At 35.0% G+C, this 26,277-nt stretch overlaps 1 protein-coding gene and 1 non-coding gene across 3 annotated transcripts in view; one reads left to right on the forward strand and one right to left on the reverse strand.

Moving 5' to 3' along the window:
• Positions 1 to 26,277, reverse strand: part of sli (slit guidance ligand) — a 799,923-nt gene that overhangs the window by 327,588 nt on the left and 446,058 nt on the right. The gene's annotated exons all lie outside the window — the stretch shown is intronic.
• On the forward strand, positions 24,754 to 24,825 carry TRNAY-GUA (transfer RNA tyrosine (anticodon GUA)). Its single transcript has one exon. It is a non-coding gene; the product is annotated as a tRNA-Tyr (tRNA).

Genomic DNA, 26,277 nt, shown 5'->3' on the forward strand with positions numbered 1-26,277 from the left:
TATAATATAATATAATATAATATAATATAATAGGCCTATAATTTAAGTTATTTAAGTTATTTGAAGGGTTCAGAACCTTAGTGGCCCAAGCGCCATTTACTGAATACGTAGAAAACAAGGGTTAAAATTAAGTTATTATCATAAGTCAATGGAAACGTATAGCAAGTAAAATAAAGTATACACATTAAATCTAAATGATATGTCAGTCTTCATTAAAGTATGGATGCGTGTAATAAAAATTAAGAAACATGTTAAAGGAATTGTCATTGCACCAAATGAGTGGTCTCTGGACCAAAATGATCGCATTTTAATTATTTAACTACAATTTATATTAAGTAACATATTAAACGATTTATCCTCCTATCAAACACGAATCTTCTCTGGATAAAATGTCCTATTTTAATTATGTAATTACTTTATATTTATGTCTAACGGGTGCAGCGGAGCGCACGGGTACGGATAGTATAATATAATATAACATAACATTAGTACAGCACAGCACAATACAATACAATACAATATATTATGATAATGCAACAAATAAAAATGGCGAAACGACAAAACCAAAACGTGTCAAAAAATGGATTTAAGAACCTGTGAGTGAATGTAGAGAACGAAAAAGGAAAGATTAATAGTTTTAGAAGATATAGTACCTAGCTATAAAAAATAGTAATGCATCCACATCAACTGAACAGTGTTATAAAGAGCCTTTCAGTTATTTTAATGAACATTTATTAACAGCAAGTTTAGTTATTATTGCATTGCGTGTGATAGGTTGTGGTGCGAACAAGTGCTAAAATCTGTAAACTTAATGAAATAATAAAGACGTTTCAAGCAATGCTAAGAATTTCATAAATTTTCTGTGAGTTTTATTTTCGCAAAATAATTATATAGTGGAGTACGAGTCTGTTAATTTATATTCATTCTGTGTTTAAGAAAATACTTATTTGGATTTTTCCATTGGACAACAAAATATGTACTGGGAAAGCCCTGGTACATGCCTAAAAGCAGACAGATTCTTTAACTTGACAAGGGCTCGTTGTCCTCATAATCTTTTCTCCGCATCGTTATAAAGCAAAGATAAAACACATCTCAATTACAAGTCCTTTTTGATAAGTTCTTCCAACTTTAAAAAGAGACAAGCAATAAAACCACATCTTTAATTACATTAATTAATTAACCGAACATTCCACAGCCTCCGAAATGCAGGCGGCTCGTTTTCAAACGGAACCGAAAATCGGAGCTGATTGTCTCAATGGAGTTCCTGATATCTCATTATGCATAATTCAACAAGCGAGACTCCGTCACGCACGTAGAAATACCAGTAGCGGCCGCTAGGAGCGCCACACCTGTTTGGAATAGTAAAACGATTGCTAGGCGACGGAGAAACAAGAGTTGCTCTTCCGCTAAAAGGAAATTATAATTGAGACGGTTGGCATAAAGAAACGTTAAACTTCTTGAAGGATAAGTTTATTGGCTTCATTACATAATGACAGTGGATGGAAACATGTGACGAGCGTTTGTAGTCAAAGTCTCCTAACAATCTTGCTTCAGATAGCAAAAGGAAGTAAGCGCCAAAACAATAACTTAATGATAGATTATGATTAATTTTACCCCTAATTGAGGTTCTGGCTGATATACAGGGTGATTGACGGAGAAAGGTAAAAAATGTAGGATGTGAATTCTGAGTCAAAAAGTTCATACGAATATAGGTCCGTTTCCGATCGATTATGGAGATATGGCTCTTTCATTTCACAAAAACTTCTGAGATTCCATTGTACTAACTCGCATTTAGAGAAAGACAACGGACAAATTTAAAGTTTATATTCGCGTATGCATACATACCTCATATTCTAGACGTCGGGGTCGATGTTTTCGCACATTTTCAAAGGTACCTCTTCCTGCTTCAATGCAGTGTTGCGTTCGGACGTGAATCGCGCTCATCGCTCGAAACAATTGCTCGTGGCTGTTCTTTATGCCGCATCCAAAATACGGTCGATTAGCGCCTCTCTCGTTTCCCCCTTCCGCTACTGTACCAAGTCTTTCATCCAACCTCATATACAGTAAGTACTCTTCGATATGGTACCCTTCTGTTCGGAAAGCGTCGTTCATATACAGCGACGGCACGCAAGGAACTTCCATCGCACAAACCATAAACATACACAATATCGGCGTATTCTGTAGTTGAAAATTTATAAAGCATCTTGAAAAACACAACTTAACACTTCCAATAACTGTACCTTTATAACTACTGTACTGTAGGTAGCTGACTGACCTGCTGTGAATTGATAAGTGATAGTGTATTTGTGTTATGTTTGGGTTCTGTATCATTACATCAGACAAGGGCAGGCGATTGGACATTTGTAATGCCCCACCACCAGATTTCTTTTTCTTATTTACATCGCTCACAATGCAGATTCCAATGATACGTCATTCATTGAGATCGGTGACCTTGTCTCACGTTTTCACGTCAGCAGCATATGGTAACGTCTGATTCACATTGGGCGAGACGTTTTACCAAAAAAAAAAAATGCATCTAACTCGCCATCGTTCGAAAACGGACGTATGTTCATATGAACTTTTTCACTCAAAATGGCCGAAGATATCGTATCCTAAACTTTTTACCTTTCCTCGTGAATCACTCTGTACACCTCTATTATCAGGCAGTACATCTCACTTGATATGTGTACGACAAAGAACAATTTGTATACATCTGAAGTCTGACTAGTGTAATAAGTTATTAGTCAGTGATGTATGCAATGGAGGAGGAAAGGAACTGTCCATCCTACCCCATTATCTTCTGGCTTAGGTACCTCATGAGTAGGACAGGATGTTGATGACCTAAAAATCTACTTAAAATGATCATTAAAATGCCCTTAAACCAATGGAAAAATGACATGAAATTAAAAGAAAATGACATTTAAATATTATTCACCGTATTCGCACCACAACTTCTTAAAAATTAGTCACCTTGTTTCAATGACTGCCCTGCAAATCTCGGACAGAAGAGGCAACTTCCTGGAATTTGGCTAAGATAAATGAAAAGAACATGAAAAAAAATTAAGGGAAAACTATATATTTTAATGAGAGTTTACAATGTGTTTCAATCAGGGGTAGTCCATGTCAGTTCCTTCATTCTCCGTATCCTCCTCCTTCCATGCTTCACTTTGTTACCAGATCTTCCAAATGAGGGAGTGTGGGCGCAGCATGCATTCTTGCAATCTTTGTATTAAAAATACTGTCCATTACAGTAGACATCCTTTCCGAACCATGTTGAGGACACAACGTCCTGTCCAGGACACTATGAAAGTTTCCCGTCTTTCAAACAAATTCTAAAGATACCCTGGTACCGACGAAAGAACAGTAGCGGTCAAAGCCCTTAAACTAAGCTTTTGTCAAGCATTTTATATTACTTCCGTTGTGTGAAGTGAAGCCTTCAGTGGAATGAGGGATGGACTTTAGATTCTGTTCCAAACTATAAAACTCAAACTTCTATTTCACTTATTCCGTAGGTAATTATTCCTGACCTATTTGCTTAGAAAATGATTTAACGACCTATCGGTAACTAAAAAACTAAAATGCATTCCAAATGATCTAAAAGTTCTTCAAAGTAATAAAAATGGTCAAAAAGCCGAAAAAAATATAAAAATGACCTATTAGTTCAAAAACGTCAAAAAATGCAAAAAAATTCAGTATAACAAATTATTTTTTTACGTTGATATTAACAGAGGAAGGATTTCTATATTAATAGGCTCGTCCTAATTTGAAAACTCAGAAGACGACTATTCTTCAACATCTGCCCCCTACTCATGAGTGATACATTATTGGAGTTTTCTATCCTTGAGGATTGTTGGATAGAAAACGGAAAAGGTGGAAATATGAGGGTGCAAGATCGGAAGAATATGGGAGATGTGGAATCACCTTCCAATCAAGCTCCTGGATAGCTGCTTACGCCGTGTTAGTAGAGTGCAGGCCTGAATTATGTGTCTTCACGATCGTTTTTCTTCAACTGCGGCCGAAAGACGTCTTAGTTTTTGGCAATGAATGTCAGCAATTATGGTTACATTCCTGCGTAGTACATGACGCAGCTTCCTTATCCAACCAGACGCATAACATAGTTTTCTGTGGATGAACACTAACTTTTGTATGTGATGTATTGAAACAACAGAACCATTTTCTTGCATTGCTTTCTGCCATTGCGTTCTCCTCGTACACGATACAAATGTTTCGAGCCGCCTCCGCTACCTTTATTCCTCTATTAAACTTAAACAGAAGAGTATGTCGGAAGTGTTCACTTTTTCCCCACTTGATACTTCATCTTCTTTAGCCTACAAATAGCACAAATTTATTCATATATGCAAAATTCAAGGCGTATTTAGAAGCACAACACTTGAAATGACAAATGACAAACGACAAGCTTTCTCCTAACAACGCAGTGTTGTGATGAATAACAAAAACACTATGAACTTATGCACCAACATAATATCAAAGTCTAGTATATACAGTCACGAAGCTTGAGTTTTGAGGGTACTAGAAATAATAGACTGTGCAGGTACTATTTCGCATTGTCTGTAATGAGGCGATAGTAGCGATCCTAGTGGTTAGCAACTATCTATGGATGCATATTTACTACGTATTGAGCTTCGTGACTGTATATACTGGACTGTAATAATATAATTAAAATGTTCTCGAGTTACAGGTGTAATGTCATTAATACGGCATCTTTTTAAAATACTTGAATTTTTTTATCTGTATCATAGAATTTGAATAAGTTTTCCACAATGCAGACGAGTTAATTAAATCAATGAAGTTTTAACCAGGTAAGGCTAATTTAATTTAAATAAAACATGCCTATCGTAAGTTCATTAATAATTATTCCGTAATACTTTTCCAGCTGTGAAGTCCGAGTCAGCTTACTTCATACCCTAAGGGCGAAACCTAATCATTTTTCCACCATTACTACATATGCTAGTGGATTGTGATGATTTTCTAGTTTGAAGGTTGATTTTTTTTTTTTTTTTGTCAACTTCGTTTTGAATTTCGACACTGACAAACACTACAAATGGTAGTGATTTTGTAACTGGTATGTTGGCAGCAGAGACAGACGACGTTGTCGGTACTGGAGTTCCATGAAATTAAAATTGTACTAGGTTCCTCAGCAGGTTGCTGGAAGCTAGTGAAATTTGAACATACTAATAATTAATTAATATCAGTATTAATATTAAAAAATAATAGTTATTTTATGTGTTGCGTTGTGGCTAAAATTCAAGACTATGGTCTGGTAAATTTCCGGAGTTAGAACTAATAATTTCATGTGGTCAAATAAAATACATTTTTTAGGTTAGGTCTCGTGAATCAATTGTTTAGTCCATACCTGCACAAACAGCGCTCAATGAACGCGCGTGCTCCTTCAGAGCGGGAGAGCTGTGTTTACCACTCGCCGAAAAGGAAAGGAAGATACGTCAGAATGACATAGACTTGCTATAGATAGAGGAGAGGGAAACGACCACTCAGTTATCTAGTAGAGTGCAGTGTGTAGGCCTATTCTCAGTAACTGTTTCACGTTGCTTACCTACTGCTACAGTAAAGTATGGAGGAATCTAAAAGACGGAACATAACATTTAACATTTAACGATTTACAGCTCGAACTTATTGATCTTCAATGTGACCTAAGGGCTAAAGATCGTTTGAATAATACTACTAGCCTGGTTGAGTTTTACAAGACTAAACATTTGCAATAATATCCACGACTACATAGGCTAGATGTGAAAATGATTGCTATGTTTGGCTCAACATTTGCAGTACATTTGTGAGCAACTGTTTTCTATATTCAACTTCAATAAAGGCATACATCGAACATCTGTAACTGATGTTTCATTATGATCAGTAGGCTACTGTTTCTTTCAGCTGCCAACAGCATAAAAATCCGTTTTCATGTACTGATAAATAAAAATATAACAAAATGATATTTTACATTTAAGTAGCTATAGAATTTCTATTATTTCTGTAAAATAAATATTTCTTTATTAATTAATAACAGTTCAAGATAGTTTTGCAAACACTGAACGGGAATTCATTCCATAAACACTCGTAATAGTACTTCCATTGGTGTATATATTTTGTACGAGATCACCCTTTCTTCCAGTCCACTCTTATACAGAGCGCAGCTAATATCTGCATTCCGCTCATGAGCTGTGAGCCGGCTCGGAGAACGCAAACCTTATGCAGGCCTGGTTTAGTCAAACTAATAAATTTCATATTGCCAGAGAAAATACCTCGTATAGTTTGTCTACTAAATGTTACCAAATTATTGGATTATTTAGAATAACCTTCCAACACAAAGGTAAAGTACGGTAAGTAAATAAGTCATTCAGTGCGTAGGATCGTGTGATATCTGATAACAGTTGGCAACACTGACAAGACGGCAATATTTGCTGTTTAGGAACTGTTCTTACGTGATCCTCACTATACGTTAAGTCAATACAGAAATGCGAAGCATTTTCCCTTCTATTGTATAGTTACACCTACATGCAAACGGAGACAATGAAATTTCCCTAAAAAAATGAGTATCAAAAGTTCTTTAACTAGGAAAATTATAGCGTCAAAACAAAAGAACAAGCGTACAGAACCTAAAACAAAAGAACGTGAAATGTTAAATTAACCATACATTAAGTCAATGCAGAAATACGAAGCATTTTTCCTTTTATTGTACAGTTACACCTATTTTCAAATGAAGACAATGAAATTTCTCTACAAAATGAGTATCAAAAGTTGTTTAACTAGGAAAACTATATGTCAAAACAAAAGAACAAGCGTACAAAACCTAAAACAAAAGAACGTGAAATGTTAAATCAACAAAAAGTTGTAATATTTTATTCGTTTGCATTGGAAGTCAATCTGAATGCGGTTTTGATTTCATTTAATCACTTACGGAATGTTAGTTATGAATTCACTTCACAGAATTACAAAAGTGGTTTCAGACAAATCAGGCCTCATCATTGGAGAATAAACAAACGCATATTTTGTTCATGTTTCATTCGAGAAAAATTAAAACAATAAAGCGGTAATATAATGAAAATGGAAACGAGATAGGCTATATTAAATGAAATACATATTACGTAAACGGTACAAAAAAACAGCTGTAAAGAAATTCCACACCACAATTTCTCCGACCAAAGGGTGTATAAACATCACGGAAAATAATGCTATATATTCGAACAAAGGAGCTCAATTATTTAAAAAATTTAATAACAAATTTCCGAAAGAGGTCGTTGAGTTCAGTACCGCATTCAGCCAGACAATAAAAAGCAGATAAATAGGAGATTCTATTTATTGGGAAACATGTTTTATGAGATCTGTAGCCTTTTAGTTGCATATTTTCAATTGGCGTTACAATAACAAACCAAAGTGAATTTATACTCTGGAGATTTCACAGAACGCTGACGGAAACAATTGACTACCGTAGCGAACTCCCGTTTCCAAGGAAACCGGCTGAACGTTGTTTGGACGATTGTCAATTTCAGCGAAACTAAGTTCGCAACTTGCTGAAAGCCTGCAATTCATGCTCGTTACAGCAATGCAGAGAAACGTTTTCGTATAGTCAAAGTCTCTGTACAATAGACGAACTCTCCTCCATTATAATTAAAATCACAGAATCTGTTATCTAACTCGATCACTTTTCCAACATGTTCCTGAATAAAGACAAATGTAGTCGTAGCTCTTACTTGGGAATAAGCGTTCAACTTTTTCTGCTTAGAATAGATTTAAAGTACGGTACATAATATAAAGTAAGTACATTTAGTAATTGAATTTCAAAGTTCGTGTACACTGACGTTCAAAGATATCTGACTCTACTAATCGATAGTGATCGATAATTTGCTGGTGTAAGTGTGGCTCCTTTAGTTATTACTTCTATGAACAGAGGGCGAAGATAATAGTGTTGCCAATAGTAAGCTTACATAAATATATCTGCATTATAGAATTCAATTTTTCATACCACTCCACCTATCGAAAAACAACACTGGGTTTAGCTACAAACTATTTATGCTTAATCTATATAATCATTTTCCCTCACACTTTTTAACCGCCTCAATAATGGTAACACCTGTTGAGAGCTAGCGGAACTCTTTCACATTTTGTAATTATTTTATGTCTTTGGTTCTGACTTATCCCGTGGTAGGAAAGTTCGCTGGGCGGTAGTAAATTGCACTGGAATTCAAACTTCCTGTATGTAAACTGCACTGATTTTGCATGTGGTAAATTGCACTTCTCATTTTATTCAGTTTTCCCAACATATTTGCCCGGTCTGTACACTCTCGACAATCGATACATCGCCTTGCTTGAATTTGATAGGGTTTCTCTTCGTGAACTGACTCCTTCATGACGTAGGATTTTGCTGCGTATTCAAACTGATGTTTGTTTTTGAACAGACTCCAGTCACTTTAGTTATGTCTACCCTAACTGTCGGAATTTACATTAAGATCAATAGCATCAATACACTACATTTAGGAAAAAGAAGAAACAAAGTTACGTTGAAAGGCAAACTTCTGAGTACCAGGAAGGAAAAACTGATCGATTCAGATTCACAATAAATATATGTTACAGGTTTGCCAAAGTACAGTACAGTACTGATGTTGAACAAGTGTTTGATAATCGATACGCATAATAAACTGAAGTATTAGTACAGTCTATGCAACAAATATCAGCTCATAGTTTCAGTGCAGTTTGTATCTTCTACTTCTCGATCATCCAGTGCAGTTTACATGGTAAGTGATTAACCGTCCGGTTTCTTTGCAGTGCAGTTTACTATTTTCCAGTGCAATTTACAATCGCCCAGTTCGCTTACATGATCATAAAATCGTAGGTCAGATATCTTTGAATGCCAGTGTATTATATAAACTTATTTTATGCAAAAGCGTTATAAATTCCTTGCAAAATATTTTAACGTGAAACATCTATACTCGACCTATAAAGAGAGAAAAATTGTTACATTTCGACGTCAAAGTTTCTTCTGTAAACTCTGACGTCACTTGTAGTACAATGGAAACAGAGATAGGCTGGCATTGCGGAAAACTAATCACGTAGAACTACGTTTCTCTCCGCACTAAGCCCCTTTTAAATCTTGTATTCTCCTTCTTTTCCTTGCAATCCCTTGCCCTAATCCCCTCGTTCTCATCACATTCCTCTAATACTCATTGTTTTCGACTTCGTTATCCATTTATTTCCCGTGTTTTTCTTGCATTCCCCTTGTATTCCCCTTGCTCTCCTTATATTCCCTAATTTCTCCTAGTATTCCCTTGTTCTGTTTGATTCCCTTCTTTTCCTCCCTCCCTGTTTTCCCAATTTTCCCCTTCTCTTTGTCTTCCTATTGCTCTCATGCCCTTTGTCTTCCCCTTGTTCTCCTTGCATTTCCCTTCTCCTCAGCCTCCTTTCATTCCCCTTGTTCCCCTTGTATTCTCTTTGCATTCCCCTTGTTCTTCTTGTCTTCCCCCTTTTTTCTTGTTTGTCTTTCTATTGTTCTCATTTTCTTGTCTTCCTTTGTTCTCCTTGCATTCCCCTTCTTCTCAGCCTCCTTTTAATCCCCTTGTTCTCCTAGTATTCTCTTATTATCTTTCAATTCCCCTTGTTCTCCCTCTTCTCTTCCCCTTGTTCTCTTTCTCCTTAAGTTCTATTTCTCCTAGTATTCCTTTGTTCTCCTTGCATTCTTCGTTTTCGTCATCCTTGTATTCCCCCTATTCTGCTTGCATTTTCACTTGCTTTCCTTACATTCCACTATTTCCCCTAGAATTTCCTTGTTCTCCTGGAATTCCCCTTTTTCTCCTCATGTTTGGCTTGGTCTTATTGCCACAAAGTGATCGCACCCACATGTATTTCTACGTAAAGGCATGCAGCATAGTAAAGCTGTGCACCTGTCGACAGGTGATATGAACTACACAAGTTCTACGTAAATATATCTAGTATAATGAAAATATGCATTTGGTGACAGGTGATCACACCAATATTTAGTTCTCAGCACATTGAAGTTATTCACCTGTACATTGTTTTCGATATAGGATCTTCTGAATACATTTTAATTAATGTAAGGTACCTGGGGTAATAAGGCCCATACCTGGTTTTGCCATTAGTTATACACTTTTGCAAAAGAGAGCAACAGCTCTTAAGACCTATTTATTCTTGCATTCGAGTGAGGCATTAAGAAATTAGATTCTCGTTCTTGTTTGTAGCTGACTGGCACCAACAAGTTGTGTGTGATTATTTCTGCTTTCATTATAAATTTCTGCAAAATTTAAGTTGATATTTAATCGTTTTACTGTGTGTTATTAATATAATATTAAATACACGTTATTGTGTAAACATTAAGAAGTTTGGGGCTACCGTGAAACTTTCGCTAATGGCATATGAGCACTTCATAAATTAAAATTGGCACAAAGTAACAGAGCAGGAAATAAGGCCCATGAAATAAATACATGGAAACGCCCACAAGTTCATAGAAGTCCCTGAACTATAAAGTTCAAACTCTGAAGCACAATCTTTTTTGCAAGAAATGAAACAAACGAAAGACTGACAATTCCTAATGCAGAAAGAGCATCGGATGAACCATCAACTTCAGAATTTGTAAACATCCAGGGGACACGGATGTGTTCCGTCTGCGAAGAGAATTGTTGTACGTAGATATGCATGTGTGTGTCTCTTGTGAATGTTGGGTGCACGATGAAGTGTATGTCTCACTGAGGAAAAAATTGAAGATTTTGTATGCCCAAATTGTGTTCAAAAGTTATATTCTTTATTGTGGGCCTTATTATCTGTCACAGCAGGATATAAGGCCCATTTGCGTGATGTTACTTTTCATTGCTCACAGCATTTATGTGTCTGTTTGAATATTTATTTGAAGTAAAATATTATAGGATAACTATAAAAGTATGCTATTCCATTATTTAAAAATTGCTAACCGTCTCCATTTCAAATAAAGAACGTTTTATTCTTTAGGTGGGCCTTATTACCACCGGTTACATTGTCTGAAATCGAGTCTTACAGCATCACATTACTTCCATATTTCGTGCAATGAGGAAGCAAAAAAAAAAAAATCAATGATACGATATCAAAAGCAAATAAAATGTATTTCATGACATTTTATAGTAGCACTAGTAACATCTGAAGCAACAAACAGAGCGATATATATATATCTCGCTCTCTCGCTCTCTCTCTTATATATATATCAGTTTACTAGAGTCCAAGAAAGCGGCAGTAACACTGAGGCCCAGCTTCACCAGCCTTTGTTAAACATTTAACATGTCGTTAAGGCAGTTTAACAGTAAACTTAACGGAAGAGATGTTTCATCGACTGTTGGTACTGCTAACATCATGTTAAACCCACTGTTAAATTAACATAGCATACTCTCGCAATTAAATCCTTAACGTCCTGTTACAGCGTGAATCATGGCTGCCAGCGAACATATGTTACACGCCGCATTATTATATCGAGATATATTTGCAGTGAAAACAATTAGCTGCAATCACTACTTCAGCATTTTTAATTATTCAGAATAGATATGTTCATAAGTACTAAAATGACTGATATTAATATTAGCACAGCAACCGCAGTAAAGAGAAGATATTTATGTCCTTATTAACGTAAGAATTTCTGTGATTATTTTTCCGTATTAATACTCGGATATAATTGCAGATTTTCAAAACTATATTTCTTTACTCACTCATTTAACAGTTCATATGTAATTATGATTAATGACGTGTGAAGATATGTTAGATATATACTTACTTACTTTTGAGGGTTTCTCCACTTTTAACAGCGGTTACCCTGTATTTCCATTCGCCAATCTTCCCGGTCAAGCCATTCATCTCCTTCCAGGGACCTGTCACTCATCAATCTATGGATCTGTCCTCTCCACGTTGTTCTTGGTCTACTCCGCTTCCTTCTACCATGAGGTGACCATTCCAAAAGAGTTTTAGGCCACCTACTTTCCTCCATTCTTCTGACATGTCCATACCATTGAAGAGTTCGTCTCTCAATTCTGTCCATCACTGTCTCCTCCATATCCATCATCCGTCTCACTTCTTCATTTCTCCTTCTTTCTAATCTGGAAACTCCGGCACTACGTCGTATTCCGTCTATTTCCACTGCCAAAATCTTAGATATATAAGATATGAAAATAATGTTAACGCTTACCACTGTAATACTTAGCATCACAATTGGTTCTATTTGATCCTGGATAATTGAAAGAATTTTCGCACAAATATCAACTTTGAAAGTGAAAGTACCACCGTCGGTTTTAAAATGTTCCACTGTATCTTGTATATGACCCGTCTTAGCATTTCTTTTAATATTTTCATAACACTGATTTGTTTCATAATTTGCGTTTTCACATCCAAATGGCGATAAAAATATTGGGTTAAAGAGACCCATGCTTGTACCTTTTTCCTAATGAAAGTTCCATCACTACGTTTGAGTTCAATTATATTCATATAATTGCTAGATCTACTAAAATAATTATATTTCTCATATGAGGTAAAATTACTGCTCCTTACACTTTCTTTTTCTCGATTTCCGTTGTAATTATGTTAGTCTCCAATACTTCCATAATGTAAAAAATACAATTCTCCGCTAAAACAAATGACTACACCAACTAAAGCCACATTCAGTAAACTGTCATACGATCACTGCTTCTTTGATTCTTGTTCATTACTCTTAACATCATGTTACCTAACCAAAGTACCTCAAATGTTTGGTGAATACTATTACACTAACAGGTTATTTAATTTTTAACAACACGTTAGTTAACATGCTGTTAGCGTTATTTTAACGAAGTTTGGTGAAACTGGGCCTGAGTGTCGAATGCATGACCATTAACCAGTCTAAAATTTTATACCTCAGTCTCTCAGAAAACGAGGAACAAAAAACATATGCAACGTAGTGGTGTGAACTTAGCTTAGGTATATATTTAACCTTTTCCACGAAACCACTAGATGAATAAATAAACACAGAACATGGCTCGGTGATTCAGTTAAAAGCAATAATTTGGAACTAATCCGACAATAGTGTGACCGGATGCTGCAAGAATGGGTTTCAATTGCAGAGGAGAATATTTTCATCCTCTGTACTCGTTTGTTTGAGTTTCGAGAGAATTACAAGCTGATAATGGCCCGTTGCGTTGGAAACCGATCCGGATACTGCGAAATGACTGCGTTCTTCTTCTGTTTACTTTCTTTCAGTGCGAATGAAATCAGTAATATATAGCTAACGGAAGGTAAATGAACACAATCACAATATGAAACAAATAACAAATTAGTTACTTTATATAAACGCCTCCGTGTCCAACTATTGGAAACCCAAAATGTATTACGTTAATATGAGTATAAACAATGAACTTATTTTGGACAAATGTTAATTTAAGTTTAATTCGAGTCCTTCGCGGTATTCAACGCTATGCGAGATTATTTGGTTCTGCACCATGCCAATAACGGCTGTACAACACAACAGAAACTGATTCAAAGATAACTTAAAATCTTAATTTGACCAATATTTTGCTAAACACTACAAAAATGTCTCTCAAAAATAGATTAAAATCTTAATTTGACCAATATTTTGCTAAACACTACAAAAACGTCTCTCAAAAATAGATTAAAATCTTAATTTGACCAATATTTTGCTAAACACTACAAAAATGTCTCTCAAAAATATATTAAAATCTTAATTTGACCAACATTTTGCTAAACACTACAAAAACGTCTCTCAAAAATAGATTGAAATCTTATATTGAGCAGTCTTTGTAGAACACTACAAAAAATTCTTACTACAAATACATAACTTAAAATCTTGAGTTCAGCAATATTTTGTAAACAGCCATAACACTGCGTAAAGAACTTCTAAAACAGATTTAAGTTTTAATGTGAACAGTGTTTAAAAAATAATAACGGAGTGATTCCAAAATAGGTTAAAATCTTAATTTGAGCAGTATTTTGTAGAACACTACAAAAACCTCTCCTATAAATTGCATAAAATTTGAAGATCAACTGTCTTTCGTAAAACACCAACAAAATTGCTTTAAATTTTAATGTAATCAGTCTTTTGTAAAACAACAAATCTGCTTCCAAAATAGCTTAAAATCTTAATTTGCTTAGTCTTTTGTAAAATACTACAAAAACATCTCCCAGAAATACATTTAAATCTTAATTTTAGCAGTCTTCAGTAAGACACTACAAAAACGTCTCCCAAAAATAGATTAAAATCTTAATTTTAGCACTATTTTGTGAAACACTACAAAAGTCTTCCAAAAAAAAAAAAGATTAAAATATTAATTTGAGCAGTCATTTGTAAAAAATTACAAAAACTTATCTCAGAAATTTCATCTGAACAAATGTAACTTTTCGTTCTGCAAAGGAATGTTAAAAGTTACATTTGTTCGGATCAAATTTCTGCACATTTAAAGAACAGAATTAAATTTCTTCCAACTATTATCATAATACATTGCTCTATTAAATTGACTGATCGTATTGCGAATTCAATCAATGGCTATGGAATGTTATATATAATACAATTTTTATCTCGGAAAGGAATCAAAAACGTACAAAATTGTTTTCGACTGTTTTGTTTGAAATATCTAAAAAAAATAACCCCCTGAAATTAATGACATTACTTACCATTCACCCTATAATGTATGTGTGTGGGTTTGTGTGTGTGTATCTTAGTGTTTATGTTACATTCCAGTGTTTAGATCTGTATTTCTATTAGCCTATGGTATTATTTTCATTTTGTCATGTGACCTGGTGGAGTGTAAGAGAAGACCCGATGGCTTTAACGCCGCCATTATAAATAAATAATAATAATAATAATAATAATAATAATAATAATAATAATAATAATAATAATCTCTTTCCTTAAATATATATCTAAATTTAAAAGGAATTTTTTGTACCAGATGTTGCTGGCGTAGCTCAGGCGGTACGGCGTTTGCCTAGCGATTCCAGGCTATGTTCGGTTTGAGTTCGATTCCCGCTTGGGCTGATAATCTGGTTGGATTTCCTCCTAGGTTTTCACCAACTGTAAGGCGAACATCAAGCAACGCCATGGCTTCTGCCGTATTTCGCTATCACCATATCCATCGACGCTAAATAACTTTATAACTGATACAATGTTTTTAAATAGTTAATTAAACATTACACCGTAGGCGTCTCATGATGTTCTATTTTATTTTATTTTATTTTATTTCATTTATATATTATATTTCACTTTTTGAAGTCTGCATTTGTATGGCACTCGCGCCAGGTTTTGAAGACTGTCACATGTTTCCGAAGCTGCGGAAAACCATTAGTGACGTGAAATCGCCACCAGGTGTCAGCGCTTACCCTTCTGTTGCATGTGTCACCGCAACCACAACAACCCCTACTACAAACTTCAACCCTCCTGGCAGAATTGTAGCCACATGCATTTGGTTTCTGCGAATTTGTGTCAGTCTTTCTTCACAGTCGTGTCTGAAATTTTTTTGCAGTTGTTATTTAAAATTTTGTGGTGTTACTAATACATTGCATTTCGCATTTTATGGACACAGTTATACTTTGAGCCAGTAACTAGATGTTTCGTCACCAAAATGAATTACATTTCGATTCCCTCAGAGTCACATGGAAATGTTATCAACAGCGAATTTTGGGAATATATATTTTTTGACGTGAGCGTACCGGTTTGTTCTGGAGGATTCTAAACTTAATTATTGTTCAAAGATCGTTATATTCTTATCTACTTTCCCCATAATAGCCACTGGGTCAATGCATGTTATATTACAATGAGAACGTTTTACAGAAATTTCCAAGAAACTGAGCAGCAATATTGTTAGTAGAGGGAACTATACATTCCTTCAGGAAATGTTACGATTGTTTTCGCAGTCATTGGTAAAAGGAAAAGACACATTTTACCTAGCATTTACAGGAATTTCATGATCTGGGAAAAGGTAATAACATTATTTTATAACCATTGCAAGTTACTAGGACAATATTTAAAAATTAATTCATTCAACTGAAGTGGAAAAATGTAACTTCAACAGAGGATACGTTGTCAGATTCAGTAAAGAAATTTTCCCTCTAAATATCTAAAACTTTCCCGATTTGAAAGAAATTTCCCACCTTAAAATATAACTTATGAAAACTTTTATCATCACTTTTATATTTTAAAAAGTTTTCGAAAACAGAATTTTAAATTGAACAACTTCAGAGGCCTAAACATGTAGGAATACTGTTTTACGTCAATAATAATAATAATAATAATAATAATAATAATGATAATAATGATAATAATAATGGAGAAAGTTACACAACACAGAACTGCACGCTTTGTATTCTTAGCCTAACATAATTAGGACCATTAAGTCCAGACGTTTGAGATGGACAGAGCATGTAGCACGTATGAGTGAATCCAGAAATTCATACAGAGTGTCAATTGGGAGGCCGGAGAGAAAGAGACCTTTTGGGAGACCGAGACGTAGATGGGAGGTGGGTTATGATGGTAGGGACTGGATTAATCTTGCTCAGGATAGAGACCGATTGCGGGGTTATTTGAGGCCGGCAATGAACCTCCAGGTTCCTTAAAAGCCATTTGTTAGTAAGTAAGTAAGTAAGTACGTAAGTAAAACTTATTGGCAATAGAAGAAGCCTTCAAGAAAGACCAACTAGAAAGCAATTTTTAAAGGCACATCTCCAGATATTCAAAACAATTTGATCAAATTTGTCACTAATGCTTTAAGGTAAATGATTTAAGTATGTTGCGTCTATTCATGTTTTTGTTACTCTTCGCCACTGTATACAATATTTGAGGCGTTACTGTGGAAACTACACGCCTTTAGACTAATTCATAAAGTAATCTACCTAAAAAAAATTTGTCTACTTATCCATTATGTGTATACAAATTTGTGAGGTAACCACACACATATAATACACAAAAGGAGCCATCTCTGTTAACACATATTTGTAACCATTAAGTGTGTTATTGTGTGTATAATCTTGTACATTTTGTGTTGGCGCTATACAACAGCTCACATAGCTACGCTTGTGTTCGCAATGTACACACATCCTCATGAGTGTTATGCGTTGTGTGTGATATCCTTGGTTGCCCCCTCATCCCAGTGTACGCAAAGTATTCGCGGCGCCGTCCAATTCAGGCCAGACGAGTCCCATGCGGTAACTATGCGTTCTTGGCAGCGATCTTCTCAGACACATGCGATATAAACCATATGATTTAGTGGCTGGCACCGCAACCTGTAGCTAGCGGGTCATACTCGGCCCGAAATTAAACGTGGTCTGTATTATACAATGCATAACATAGGCCTAAGTCCTGCATTTTATTTTTCACAAATGAAATTTAAGCTTTATTATATAAATGAATGAATGAATGAATGAATGAATGAATGAATGAATGAATGAATGAATGAATGAATGAATATATTTGTCTTTGAGCAATATATCTTTTGGTGAGGCGGCACTTCACATTATTAGTATACAGTGCCGTCTCACCGTTTTACTCGCCTCTCCTACAAGTCAATTGGGACATTACTTATTTTTAATTTATTATTGCAATTTTTCCACTAGTCTTTTCTTGTCTGTCATCAATTCTTGCACAAGTTTACTCCTAAACCATTATTATACCAAAAATACTATAACTCACCTCCTGTATCACACATTTCCCCTCACTCTACATCTCTATTGCACTTTGCTGGATAATTTTCGGTGCAGGACCCCGGACTCATTTCACCGACATTATCACCTTCAGACGCTGAATAACCTAAGCTGTTGATAAAGCGTCGTAAAATAACCTACTAAAATTTGGAAAAAAAAATTGCACTATTCACTAGGCCTACTCCCTTTTCCACATTGCTACTTTTCAGGTCTTAGTTTTCTTTTCTCACGATTTATTTCCCCTCCACACCATTTCCTTAAGTCACACTGTTTTTTCACTTTGTTTTCCCCTCTTCCTTCATCATTGCTCCCTGAACTATCTCCTACTTGCGTTACTCTACTTCTCGTCAGCCTCGATTTAGATCTTAGTTCCTTCACCCGCTTCGGAATTGCTCCCATCTGATGTCTACTATCTCCATTCGCTTGTACTGAGGTCTTGTTCTGCTGAGCTTGTTGAATACCAGTTCGCGTCACTCTTGTTTCTTCTTCAGTTGACGTCACTGCCTGCTTTCCGGAAATTTTCGTTGAGCTTTGTTATATGTCATAGGAACAATCATTTTTATAATGATACTAGATAACTGCAAGAAGAGAATGTTTTCCCTTGACGCCTTTAAGGGGATGCGCTACTGAATTTTGGCAAATTTTGGTCACTTTCTTCATTTTTTAAAAATGGTACCAAAAAATCTAAGTTTTTTTTTAGGAATTCTGTAGTGAATATTTCATCGCCATATCTTCATTACAAGTAAGAAATTCAGTTTATCCCACAATATCCTGACTTAGTTGCCTCATAAGTGGTTCCTTGTTGATATCACTTGTGAGGCTTAAGACCTGTCTTCGGACAGTTGACTAAACAACAAAAATGGTTATTCTACTCAAATATTTATACCTAGAGTAATGAAATTTTGCACACATTCACAACAGGTCTGTGCAAGAAATGCTACATTCATGTACATAATATACTTATTACGAAAGCTGTGATATTTTGTATCTGACAGTGAATAGCAAACACAAAAAAAATCTAATATTCAAAGTTACATTTTTTTACTAATGATATATATTGACATCTCCCTTCCCTTAGCCATTACTTGTCATTTAAAGTTAAGCAGTTTGTGTATCCTCCTCTCCTACCTTCCCTTTTGCTATATACTGCGGCTGCATTTTATGTGACGTAATCCTTGCCGACCAGGTGTATACTTATATTGAAAACTGCGCGACATTTGCCTTATTAGACATGTAGGCCTATAGAGATTACTGAAATATAACAACAGCAATAGTAATAAATAGTAAGGACACTAAAATTATTATTAATGTATTATTATTATCTAACAATAATCGCTTCAGAATTCAATATTAATAATAACAATAATATTACTTTTTGATTAGTAAAATGAATTATTTGCAGCGATACATTTCGATTATCACCATCCTACGTACGTATTGTGTGTTACTTCCATTAGTAACAAAATATACGACTCCTCTAAATTTAATCTAATTTCCTGTAATAGACTTGCTCTTGGTCACCCCTCGTTAAGACGGTTCCGTCCGGCGCCGAGGGGTCCACAAATATGAACTGTAACAACGACCAAGAATTAAGTAGACGCAGCGCTGTTCATTTGTTTCGAAATAGAAGACAGTAGGAAGCGTGCAGAAATCGATCGCAATATCGCTAACAGCTTTCTGCAATAAATTATACAAGAGCCAAGCCGAGGACAGAACGGCTATTTGGATAAATGGGTTACACTGAAGGAGAGGACTCCGTGTGCTATGACACTCTAACCTACTTCCATGACGAGAAAGGGAAAGAAGGGATCAAAATATGAGCAGACGAGGGGGAAAAATAAGATTGAGAGAATTTTGTCTTCTCAATGTACGAAGTACAGGACTCTTATAACTTTATAAGATTATCTTACAGAAATGGTTAAGATGTAAATTTAAAGCAAAATACATCAAGTTTCTACCAAGCAGTTATTTGGTTCGATGTGACTTCCGTTTGTGATATGGCAGACATCCAACCTAAAGTCAATCTTTTGCCATACACGAGCCAGTAGATCAGGAGTCATTTCTGCAACTGTGGCATTAATTCTACTTCTCAGTTCAGCATGATAGGCAGGTAAAGGAGAAACGTACACAACTCGCACAGGAAAAAAAACTAGGGGGGGCATATCTGGTGAGCGGGGTGGCCATGCAGTTGGTCCTGCACGATCAATTCAACGACTTGGAAAACGCCCATCAAGTAACCTACGAACCTCATGGTCGTAGTGAGGTGGTACCCCTCTTGCTGAAAGTGAATTAATCCGTCTTGATCACCTTCGTCAATCCGTGGAATGAGGAAAATTTCGAGTATATCTTGATTCACTTCTATCACTTATTACTACGTTTTCGATATGATATGCGAAAAATAATCACTTAGTGATTTAAGACGGCGCTTACTCCGTCGGATCCCGACACTTAGACACTTATAACGAGTGCACCTCTGCACATCTGTGGACACTGTGCCACTGTCATACATCTATAACGCAGTGCATGAAGGTAGGTCACTAGAGGGAACCCAAGAGGTGGAACTTAAACTGAGAGGATTCGATCCGACATCGGGATGGGAATCCGGTTTGGCTTAGTGGGTAGAGCGTTAGCACGTAGAGGTGAAAACCCGGGTTCAAATCCCGGTGCCGGAGAGAATTTTTCTCCGTTCCACTCATCCTTCATCATATGATGACGCAGAATTTCTGCCCGGAAATATACGGTATGTACTTCGGTCCTACATCGTAATAACAACATATTATTATTATTATTATTATTATTATTATTATTATTATTATTATTATTATTATTATTATCAGACTCTCTTAATTGCGTTTAATTTTTTAAAGGTAATTTAAAAGATGGATTAACTGAAGACATGTGCGCAAAAACGGTCTAACCCTAATTCTTAAAAGAGCAAAACAAATTAATTTTCAAAATGATATAAGACCAGAACTTTGATGGGATATATTCCAATTTAACCTCCATGATGCGCCTTGATGTTAGACCACTCATAAACAGTTAGTATACCTTGAAGTCAAGAGATAGAAGTACTAACCCGAAAATTTTCCAATTTGTGGGATAGATCGTTATTTTTTTGTCTTCAATTACAAACATCTCACAAGAATTAAGTACAAACCATCATTTAAAAATTGAACACAATTATAATTGAAAGAAAGACGAAAATAATGAAGTAAGAGTTCACGTCACGATATCTCGCATTTACGCAAGTGTTCTATCCCTGAAGTTGAAATGCTGTTGATTATTGCGATGACGATTATGATATTTCCTCAATTTATACACTCAGGCTGTAAAAAATACTGTTTCCAATTATGGACAAATAAATATCCGCCTGCGATCAAAGGAATGGGCGTTTTATCGCTCCACTGAGCGCTACACACTGCCATGCGAACGCACCTCAATTGTTTCTATGACAACGGGGCAGGAGTCCGATGCTCAAGTGTCAGTAGAAACAATATCGCATCTAATTGCGAGATTGGATTACACTGCAGCTGTGGTATCGATTGTTTTTCAGCTTTTTCAAAAAGAAGAATTCGACTGGATCGACAGAGGGGTTCAAAATGAGATTAGGGGAGATGCATGTATAAATGGATTTTCGTATAAATTCTATCTGTCGGTTAGCACGTGGGGTTTACTCTCTCATAAAAGAATTCGTTTCGGCCAGGTACAGGGACTTGTCAATAGAGATGAATGCTGTGTTGCCAAATGTGGAGAGAAGGGAGCTTGTTACACTGATGCTCACCAAAATAAATGATTATATACCGCGTGTTCCAAGAATTCCTTTTTTTTTAATTTATAAATTTGTCACATATAGATATCTAGAGACACTTTTCAGAAGTGAGAGAGCAAGATTAAGGCCTAGTAACTATAAGATATTTCACAATGTCATCTATCCACCTATTCTAGGGGCAGACAGAATAGGCGGATTTCTTTCTGATAGTGCAGTTGACCACCCCACATCAAAACTTTCCTTACGGTTTACGGCCGGTGTACACAAACCTATTTTGTCACTCCGTCAGAATTTCAGTTATTGACAAGAGATTCTGTGTAAGATTTCGCTTTCTCCGTGTACGAAGGTCATAGGTAAGGAAGGAGTTATTAAAAAAGAGTTGTAATAAATTCGAAGTGTAGAATAATAATGACGACGAGTTTCGAAAATGTACTAAGCATTTACTACGTTTCCATAGAGTATTCAGATCGATCTGAATACACTTACCGTATTGAAACTTTCATGAAAACGGGGATTCAATTCGATCTGAGTCTCAAGGTCGATAAATCTAAAAAGTGGGATCGGATCGTATTCAATACGATCTCATTTGTTTGATGTGTCAGCTGTTTTACCAACAGAGAGGGCAATATGTATGTTGAAAAAGAATGTTGTAAATCAGTGGTTGCCAAACACCACGAAATTGTGACGTAATAGAAATGCAACCCGCACATCACTATCGCAGGGAGAGGGGTGAAGTATGTATCTCCTCAGGTAATGCAGTGAATAACAGTGCAGAGACGGACTGTGACCAAAAAACAAAAGCAATGTAATATTCTTCTACTTGTTAACTATACACACTTATTTTCCATGTAAATTTTTTATCCTCCTATTCATTATTTTTGTATTATTAATAAAATATAATAAATTTATTTTCTTACTTACCAGCAGATATTTTAAATTAGAAAAACGTACCAGGCTGATCACGAAGTTGTAAATTACACTATAGGCCTATACTTAAAAAAGAGTCGAAGTATTTTACTCCGATTAAGACATAGAAGCCGATACTTTTTATTGTTTATTTATTAATGAAATATTCAAATTACACTACATACGTCGAAAAAAACGTCGAAGTATTTTACCCCGATTAAGACATAGAAGCCGATACTTTTTATTGTTCGTTTATTAATGAAATATTCAATTTACAGGTAAGGGCGTGGTAGTCTTCATAACAAGAAGAATAATGACAACGTACAGTTTCCCTAGAAAAGGATGAGACGATTGAATATTCCTAAGTCTCAGATGTAAGACACTGCGCATGATCGGAGACCAGAGCACTGATACACAAGATAACGAATATTGAGTTACTTAAATTCAGGCTATTTGGTTTGTTACTAGCATCGTTCCGAAATTCACTTCAAAAACTGCAAAAAATATGATAATATTACGTAAATAAAAGATAAATATATACATAAATCATGTAGTTAAATCGACAATGGACCTTCATGACTAGATCGACACTCCGCACAGAAAGAAAAGCTTTCGTGTCGTTTCAATAGCTCAGACGCTAAGACTTCTGCGTCTCGTGTAAAAGAGTGCGAGTTCGATTCCTAATCTACACAACGATTTTTTTTTGTTTAAATAACTTTGAAATAGCTAATTAACGTTGAAATAGAGTTTTACAAAGTCCTCAGATTAAGTGTTAATGATCACAGACAATACAAAATTACAAGTTATAATATTGTAAACGATAATCTAATGAATTCATTTATACATACACACACATACAATGTAAGTGCATATATATTAAAAACTAACAATTAAAATGAAATTAAAAAATATTCCTAAGCCACACAGACAAACTTTTACAAAGGTTTAGAGTCCTTAGGCTATGTCATTTGTTGAGTAGTTATTACAATATTTTATTAGTAGCGAGTGTAAGAATTGCACTCGCACAAAACAATTTTTGTTAAATGTGTGGCTTTGGATTATTTCATTCTCACCCCTTCAGTTGATTTTAACTATTTTATCTACGTGTTTGCAATAGTGTTTAATTTAATGTTCATTCAATTTTATTCATGTTATGATTGAATGAAAAAATGCTGTTGCAGTTATTGACTAATTACATATATTAATACTAATTATTAAATGCATCTCTTCAATAACCAATTGCAGTATCTTTTGCAAAATCTTGAATGTTTAAGTTGTCAATAATATTTCTGTACTATATACTATAAGACATTAAAAGAATTCGCAATAGATTTGGGATCCTCTAGTTTATAATCACTGGTTTTAATGAAAAAATATTTTCTTTCTTAGAATATCTACAAGTTTAACTTCAATAATATTCCGAGTAGCTTTAATTGCATTATCTGAATGTTGTACTTTTCTATTCGAATGTATTCTATTTCCCTCTTTCATAATGTTTGATAAATTACACCGTACTTCTTGTAGTATTTAAGAACATGAGGATCATTACATTGCAACTCATTACATATAGATTCTTCTTTTTAATACATGAGAATTTTAAGTCCCTGCGTTATCTACATGTTTTTACTTTCGAATTTTTTCACAACATTGAGTGGAGAACATCCACTAAAGTGATTCTGAAATTAAAGTGAAAAATACAATACATTTACTCTTAATATCAGTAGTACCACTATCATATACGTTTTTCCAAGATTCATTTTGTAGACATAAATGTAAATAGTCACTAGATACAGCATTTACTATTCTTTTTTAGTTTTTAAATTAATATTTTGAAATTGTTCAGTGACATTGGAAACACTTAGGATTTGTTTATCATGTTCAGACAAGCCATTGATTATAGGTTCTGTCGAATAGGAATTCAGTCTAATTCTGTGTACAAAACTTTTATCAATGGCTGTGCTACTTCAGCTTGTATGCTGGTGGGAAAATGGCTCTACGACTAAGGTTTCCAGTCTCAAGGAGTGAATTTAATTTACTTTTACGGAAAAGTTCCGAGAGTTAATCTATGTTTATGTCTCTACAGATCACAAATTCCATATGAGATTTCTAAAGTCTTTTCTTTACACATTCAATGTTGGCTATAAATATTAATAAATAATGTAAGAAATATGAATGATTGTAGTTAGAAGTCTGATTTACATTATAAAAAGCAAGAAGTTACATTCCGCCTATACCGTCGGATTCCGGCCAACCAGTCACTCATTCGAGTGCACCTCAACACATGTATGGACTTCGGTCCTGCGTTCATAGACATCTATGACGTAGTGCAGAGGGCGGCCACTAGAGGGAACCCAAGAGATGGAGCTTAATCTGAGACGATTCTGACCGGCGTCGGGGTTGCATCCGGCGTGGCTTAGTGGATAAAGCATCAGCATGTAGAGCTGAAAACCCGGGTTCAAATCCCGGCGCTGGAGAGAATTTTTCTCCGTTCCATCACTCTTTCATCATATGATGACGCAGAATATCTGCATGGAAATATCATATGTACTTCGGTACATCAAAAAAATATATATATAAAAATATATATAAAATATATATAATATTTCGTGTTTTCCTAAACGTCAATATTACCATTATTCAGAATATTAACAGCCAGAATATTAAATTTTCATGCGCCTCATTTGGAAAACGCAACATTGTTTACAGCTCAGGCCTACAGAGTGACCAACACGCTAATATGTCGATGACATGTTAACCAACACAACTACTTTCGAAACTTCAACTTCTGTACTCAGATCTTTTTCAACACGTATCGAAAATTGCATGAAAACAGGGATCGTATTCAGTACGGAAAATGTGTTCAGATCGATTTGAATACTCTATGAATACGTAGTAATTCAAATTGCAGAATTTTCGATATCTGAATCCTCGTTTGAAGTCATTTTAACAATGTTTGTTTATTTCCCTTAGTACTGCTGTTCTTCTGCTATAAATAAAAACCTATCGTCTTCAAAACTAATAAAACAAACGAATGACCTCACGTAGGAAGAAACTAATTTATTTATTGATATTTATGTGCTGGACAACAGCCATTGGCCTATAAAAGTCCAGCACAGTGATACAATTAATACATTAAAATGAACAACTATGGTATAATTAAATACTTGAGTTAACAACAAAATAAAGATCATAGATTACAATGATTAATTTACAAGAATTAAAACTATAAAATATTATGGAAAGGAGTTGATTCATACTACCAATTTCTGTATAAGGATTATGCAAATAATATTAGGAAAGACATTGCCATATTCTAATACTTATATACATTGAATGGATCGAAATCGCCTACATGTAAGTTAGCATGTCTAATACATCTGGAGACCGGCGAGGAAGATTTAGAATTTCTAATATAGAAGAGTTTGTGATGTCTCATGTCCTTCATAGGAATACGAAGGCTGACACTATTTAAGAAAGATTGATAATTAATGTCACCTTTAAGGACCTTACATAAGAATAAGTGTTCGAGATCATGACGTCTGACATACAGGCTTCGAATTTAAAGTGCTCACATTTTTTATCATAGTTATACCCAGAGTTATTAGGCAGAAATCTGTACGAACATAATGAAATACATTTCTTTTGAATATTTTCAAGTTTTGCCGAATCAGAACTAATAATAGAGTTCCAAACTACAGATGCATATTCGAGTTTCGATCTCACTGGTGTATAGTATGGTATTAAAAGAGAGTCAGTTGTTGAAAAAGAATAAGTAATTGACCGAATTAATCCTAACATTCTTATTGCATGGTTATAAATATAATCAATGTGGTTGTGAAAATATAATTTATTGTCAATTAATACACCGAGGTCTCTAATACAATCTTTTCTGTTAATTAATACATTAATAATAATAATAATAATAA

This window comes from Periplaneta americana, chromosome 2 (genome assembly GCF_040183065.1).
Source record: "Periplaneta americana isolate PAMFEO1 chromosome 2, P.americana_PAMFEO1_priV1, whole genome shotgun sequence".
NCBI classification, from domain to species: Eukaryota; Metazoa; Arthropoda; class Insecta; order Blattodea; family Blattidae; genus Periplaneta; species Periplaneta americana.